Here is a 7,511-nt window from a genome sequence, read left to right on the forward strand (position 1 = left end):
TTGGCAGATAATAATGGCTTTTCATTGTTTAATAATCCTTTAAACAAATTTGAGTTCTTGCACGGATGGGAAGGTTGTTCTCCACCTTATTAAATAATGATCTAACTGAGACCAACAAAGAAAATAAAGTTGTTTCCGTTATTTACTGTGTGAACAAAACGCGAAAGGTAAAATAATTATGGAAAATGAAATCCCGCGTAAATCAGAGTAAAATTATTGTGGTGGCTGGGATTTGGGCTCAAATCTCTATTGCTACATCATGAAATTCTTGCCACTAAACTATAGCTACTTATTGGCTAAGTTTTCACGACCATAACATAAAATTCTCACAATTAAACTACGACTACTTGAGGTTATCTTTTAAATTTATTATTAAGTTACTCTAAATACTTTGAATTAAATTCTGGTCGTTGATTTTGATGGGCAATATCAAGACTGTTGCGAGTTAGATTCAAATTCTATATCTAGGTCAAATTCTTAGAGGCATTACACCCTTCAATGAAGCAATGACCAATTTCAAGCTCTCTAGGTAAAACAAATAATAACCATTGATATAACAATCTCAAAATGAATATTAATGTCTTCCTAAACTTTCTTTTAATCGCACAAGTTTATGAAACATTTGCTAGGAAAGTGTCTAAAATGTAAGTGAAAGGTGTCTCAAATTAAGCTGGGAGGAATGACATATGATGGATCTAAATTAAACGAGTGAAGTATTTTTCTTCAATCTTGCATGGACTTTTGTTTGGATTCACGAGAATTCTCACAAGTCGTCATGATTTTCATTCCTTCCACCGGGACTTTTGTTTTTATTTTTAACTATTACACAAACAATTTGATACACCATAAAATATATCTAATTTATTATATCATTAAAGTTTATCAATTGATGTACTTAAAATGCATTTTAAATGAGTACGAAAATTAAAAAAAATTAGATTATATATCGAGTACAATCGATTACTTATTGTCAAACGACTTTAATTTTTCATTAAAAAATAAGGTCCCTACGACATGCATGTCATGACTACCAAATGTAGAAATCCTTTAAAATAATTTGCTAAAACAATGCTATGGACCAAAGATTACCATTCAAACCAACAAATACCGAAATCAAAATACAATAATTTAAAATAATGCAACACACTTATTAAATCTAAGGGCTGCTACATCAAATACAAATGCAACTAGCTTGACTTCACTTCCATGGTCTCCACAGTGACATCGTCATTCATACACTGTTTGCTTACCTTTACCTCAAAAAGAAGTAGCACGTGACTTGAGTATTCAAAAATACTTAGTAAGTAATCCCACTATTCAGGTTAAAAAATGCAATCACATACAATCATTATGGGATCTATCTTTTCTTAAGACATCCTGACCTTATTCTCTACTTCAAGTTCAGAGTAAGGTTTGATGTGTAGTACTTTTCTATTCACGAAACACACGTGCGCACATGGACCCATTAAGTGAACTCGTATACGTACCTCAAGGGTCTGATGGCAAGCTAGCGAACACTAACATTGCTAGAAACCACAAAGAGAAAGGAGCATGCATAATATCATACTGTACATAATAAGAAAGTGTACACATGTGTACTAATCATAAGGAGAAAGTCTCTCGATGCATGTGACATGCGAAATGAATGAGGTCCTATAGTTTCGAATCATGATACATAGTTATGATGCAAATCATACATCCATTTTATTTTTCATGACATAGCATTCCTATTAGACATACATACGTATATTGGACAAATCTTTTATGGTTGGTTAATATACATGGTTTATCAATGTAAGACACAACGTGAACATGTTAACATAATATGCGTGGTGTAATATGTGAAGGTTCAAGCATTATATATCATTCATATCGCAACGTAGATTCATAACATATATATCATTCATATCATAACATAAAATGTAACACCCCTAAGTTTTTGAAGCTAATTAGTGACGTCAACTCATGCCTGCTTAAATCATAAATGCGGAAATTCATAATAGACATGTACTAACTTAAAATTCAACAATTTTAAAGGAAAATAAAGCTTCACACAAACACCTAACCAAATTGACTAAAATCAAATATGTACTATCAGGTACTAATTTAAAATTCAAAACATTCAACTGCCCTATTATTGTCTATTTTGACTTCCATGGACTGCACAACGTTCACCTTCTGATGTTCATAGGATCTTTACCTTTACCGGAGAGATTGAGTTAGTACCTGTCTTGAGTATTTTATAAAATACTGAGTAAGTGACCCAACTGTTGAACTTTGATACGTAAACACATGCAATATATGAGTGAGACCTATCTTTTATAAACAGAACATGGCGTTGGGCTCTTATAGTTTTAGGAAGGATTAGATGCAAGGTACTTCTTCATACACAGCCTACGTCCATGCACACGGGCCCACAGGGTGGGCTCGTATCGTACCCCTGGGCTTGACTTGGTCCGGCACAACACATTATAGATCACCACTGTTGAAACATCATCACTAGCCCAATAGAGTCAAGCCCAATAATTGTAAGAGCTCATTGTATATTTATTTTAGTAGAGATTTTAGGAAAGATAGTAGAGATGTTAGGAGGAAGAGATCTAGATGTTTTAGGAGAGATCTAGATATTTTAGGAAGATGATTTAGATTTGTTAAGTCTAGATTTAGATTGCATAGGCTCTAATTTAAAGACCCCTCTACCCTACCTAGGTCTTCACATAAGAAATCCAAAAACTAGTAGTATTCTACAGAGTCTTGTATTCTCTTATCGATTGGTCTTAATAAAGAGTGCGAGTGTTTCCCACAGAGAGTTGTGTTCAACAATTGGTATCAGAGCCATGCCCTAAACTTAGTCGTGTCAATAGATAGGCAAATCCTCGAATGTCGAACAAAGGACTCCAAAAAGAAAATGGAGTCAAGCCTCCTCGAAGGCAGTAAAAAATGACTAAGACTCCAAAGGAGTCGAGCCTCGATTAAGGAGAGGCGTACTTTGTTCGGGGGGGGGGGGGGGTGTTGGATGAAAGTGTCCAACATTAGTTAATTTAGTGAATGGTCATGGGTTTATAGTCAAAGAATACACTCTCCATTGGTATGAGGCCTTTTGGGGAAGCCGAAAGCAAAATCATGAGAGCTTATGCTCAAAGTGGACAATATCATATCATTGTGGAGAGCGTGTTCGTCTAACTTGGTATCAGAGCTCTCTTTAGTCTGAGCTTTGTATCTCCCAATTGATCCATCTGAGGTACGTGTTCAATCTCGGTTCAAGAACAAATTTTTGGTGTAACAAAAGACAACCAACAGTATCATTGTCAATTAGAGAAACAAAGTACAGAGTAGCAGCTGGAGCAGCTTAGGAAAATACATGGTTAAAACTTTTGATGGAAGATTGGCACCAGAAAATTAAGTATCCAATACAATTCCATTGCAACAATCAATCTACAATTTGCCTAGCAGATTCGCCTAGCAGACATGTTTACAAAAGGATTGAATATTGACAAACATGAGAGTATTCGTTGTCAGCTCAACATGGTGTGGTGAAAACTTTTGATAGAAGATTGACATAAGAAAATTAAGTCTCCAATACCAGTCCATTGCAACCATCAATCTACAATTTTTCTAGCAGATTCGCCTAGCAGACATGTTTACAAAAGAGCTGAATACTGACAAACATGAGAGTTTTCGTTGTCAGCTCAACATGGATCAATGAGAGAGATCTACCTATTTTAGGAGTGACCTACATATATTTTAGGGGAGAGACCTACTCATTAGGAGAGAGACCTACCTATTTTAGGAGAGAGACCTACCTATTGTAGGAGAGAGGCCTACCTATTGTAGGAGAGAGACCTACATATATTTTAGGAGAGAGACCTACATACATTTTAGGAGAGAGACCTACATATATTTTAGGAGAGAGACCTACATATATTTTAGGAGAGAAACCTACATATATTTAAGGAGAGAGACCTACATATATTTTAGGAGAGAGACCTACATATATTTAAGGAGAGAGACCTACATATATTTAAGGAGAGAGACCTACATATATTTAAGGAGAGAGACCTACATATTTTAGAAGAGAGACTTAGGAGAGGGACCTAGATTTTTTAGGAGAGATATGAGAGAAACCTACATATTTTAGGAGAGAGACCTATATATTTTAGAAGATCGACCTAGATATTTTCAGAGAGATAGGAGAGAGATCTAAAATCTATTCTAGGAGAAAGACACCTACCTATTTTAGGAGAGAGACCTATATTACCTATTTTAATTGAGAGACCTACATATTGTAGGACAGAGACTACATATTTTAAGAGAGAGACCTACATACATATTTTAGTTGAGAGAATTACATACATATTTTAAGAGAGAGATCTACCTATTTTAGGAGAGAGAGACCTAGATATTTTAGGAGAGAGACCTGATCTAAAATCTATTCTAGGAGAAAGACACCTACCTATTTTAGGAGAGAGACCTATATTACCTATTTTAATTGAGAGACCTACATATTGTAGGACATAGACTACATATTTTAAGAGAGAGGCCTACATACATATTTTAGTTGAGAGAACTACATACATATTTTAAGAGAGAGACCTACCTATTTTAAGAGAGAGACCTATATATTTTAGGAGAGAGACCTATTTGCCTAGCAGACTTGTTTACAAAAGAGTTGAATACTACAAACATGAGAGTTTTCGCTGTCAGCTAAACATGGTATAGTGAATGAGACCTACATATTTTAGGAGAAAGACCTACCTATTTTAGGAGAGAGACCTATATTTTAGGAGTGAGACCTAGATATTTTAGAAGAGATAGGAGAGAGATCTACTTATTTTAGAAGAGAGACCTAGTTATTTTAGAAGAGAGACCTAGTTATTTTAGAAGAGAGACCTACCTATTTTAGAAGAGAGACCTACATATTTTAGGGGAGAGACCTATATTTAGGAGAGAGAAACATACCTATTTTTGGGAAGAGACCTACACATTTTAGGTTTTAGGGGAGAGACCTATATTACCTATTTTAATTGAAAGACCTACCTATTTTAGGATAGAGACTACATATTTTGAGAGAGATACCTACATACATATTTTAGTTGAGAGACCTACATACATATTTTAGTTGAGAGACCTACATACATATTTTAGTTGAGAGAACTACATACATATGTTAAGAGAGAGACCTAGATATTATAGGAGGGAGACCTAGATATTTTAGGAGAGATAAGAGAGATCTACCTATTTATTTTAGGAGAGAAACCTACCTATTTTAGGAGGAAGACCTAGGCATGTTAGGAGAGAGACATAGATATTTTAAGAGAGATAGAAAGAGAAAGAACTAGATATTTTAGGGGAGAGACCTAGATATTTTCGGAGAGATAGAAGAGAGATCTACATATTTATTTTAGGAGAGAAACCTACCTATTTTAGGAGGGTGACCTACCTATTTTAGGAGGGTGACCTACCTATTTTAGGAGAGAGACCTACCTATTTTAGGAGAGAGACCTACCTATTTTAGGAGAGAGACCTACCTATTTTAGGAGAGAGACCTACCTATTTTAGGAGAGAGACCTACCTATTTTAGGAGAGAGACCTACCTATTTTAGGAGAGAGATCTACCTATTTTAGGAGAGAGATCTACCTATTTTAGGAGAGAAAATTAAGAGAATTAGGAGAGAGTAGATATTTTAGGAGGAGGCCTCTCTATTTTAAGAGAGAGACTAGAAGAGATAGGAGAGTTCTACATATTTATTTTTGGAAAGAGATTTACGTAGGACAGAGACCTACCTATTTTAGGAGAGAGACCTACCTATTTTACGAGAGAGACTTAGTTATTACATATTTATTTTAGGAGAGATGCCTCTCTATTTTAAGAGAGAGACTAGGAGAGATAGGAGAGTTTACATATTTATTTTTGGAAAGAGATTTATCTATTTTAGGAGAGAGACGTACCTATTTTAGGAGAGAGACTTAGTTATTTTAGGAGAGAGACCTACCTATTTTATAGGAGAGACCCAGATATTTTAGGAGAGATAGGAAGAGTTCTACATATTGAGTTCTACATATTGAGTTCTACATATTGAGTTCTACATATTTATTTTTGGTAAGAGATCTACCTATTTTAGGAGAGAGACCTACCTATTTTAGGAGAGAGACCTACCTATTTTAGGAGAGAGACCTACCTATTTTAGGAGAGAGACCTACCTACTTAAGAGTGAGACCTATATTTTATGAGAGACGAGACCTACCTATTTTAGGAGAGAGACCTACCTACTTAAGAGTGAGACCTATATTTTATGAGAGACGAGATCTACCTATTTTAGGAGAGAGACCTACCTATTTTAGGAGAGAGACCTACCTATTTTAGGAGAGAGACCTCCCTATTTTAGGAGAGAGACCTACCTACTTAAGAGTGAGACCTATATTTTATGAGAGACACCTATATTTTATGAGAGAGACTAGGAGAGAGACCTAGATATTTTAGGAGAGATATTGATATTGTAGGGGAGATTGTTGATATTTTAGGAGAGATAAGAGAGAGACCTACATATATTATAGGAGAGGGACCTGCATATATTTTAGGACAGATCTAGATATTTTAGGAGAGATATTGATATTGTAGGGGAGATTGTTGATATTTTAGGAGAGATAAGAGAGAGACCTACATATATTATAGGAGAGAGACCTGCATATATTTTAGGACAGAGACCTACATATAGAGATCTACATATATTTTATAAGGGAGACCTAGATATTTTAGGAGAGAGACCTACATATATTTTAGGAGAGAGACCTACATATATTTTAGGAGAGAGACCTACATATATTTTAGAAGAGAGACCTATATATTTTAGGAGAGAGACTTACCTATTTTAGGGGAATATTTTAGGAGAAAGGGTAGATATTTTAGGAGAAAGGGTAGATATTTTAGGAGAGAGACCTAGATATTTTAGAAGAGATATTAGATATTTTAGGAGACAGATAGCCAAATTATAGGAGAGAGACCTGCATATATTTTAGGACAGAGACCTACATATAGAGATCTACATATATTTTATAAGGGAGACCTAGATATTTTAGGAGAGAGACCTACATATATTTTAGGAGAGAGACCTACATATATTTTAGGAGAGAGACTTACATATATTTTAGACCTATATATTTTAGGAGAGAGACTTACCTATTTTAGGAGAGAAACCTACATATTTTAGGAGAATATTTTAGGAGAAAGGGTAGATATTTTAGGAGAAAGGGTAGATATTTTAGGAGAAAGGGTAGATATTTTAGGAGAGAGAAAGGGTAGATATTTTAGGAGAAAGGGTAGATATTTTAGGAGAAAGGGTAGATATTTTAGGAGAAAGGGTAGATATTTTAGGAGAGAGACCTAGATATTTTAGAAGAGATATTAGATATTTTAGGAGACTTACATATATTTTAGGAGAGAGACCTAGATATTTTAGAAGAGATATTAGATATTTTAGGAGACTTACATATATTTTAGAAGAGAGACCTAT

The sequence above is a fragment of the Cucurbita maxima genome, unplaced genomic scaffold (genome assembly GCF_002738345.1).
Source record: "Cucurbita maxima cultivar Rimu unplaced genomic scaffold, Cmax_1.0 Cma_Scf00189, whole genome shotgun sequence".
Classification (NCBI taxonomy): domain Eukaryota; kingdom Viridiplantae; phylum Streptophyta; class Magnoliopsida; order Cucurbitales; family Cucurbitaceae; genus Cucurbita; species Cucurbita maxima.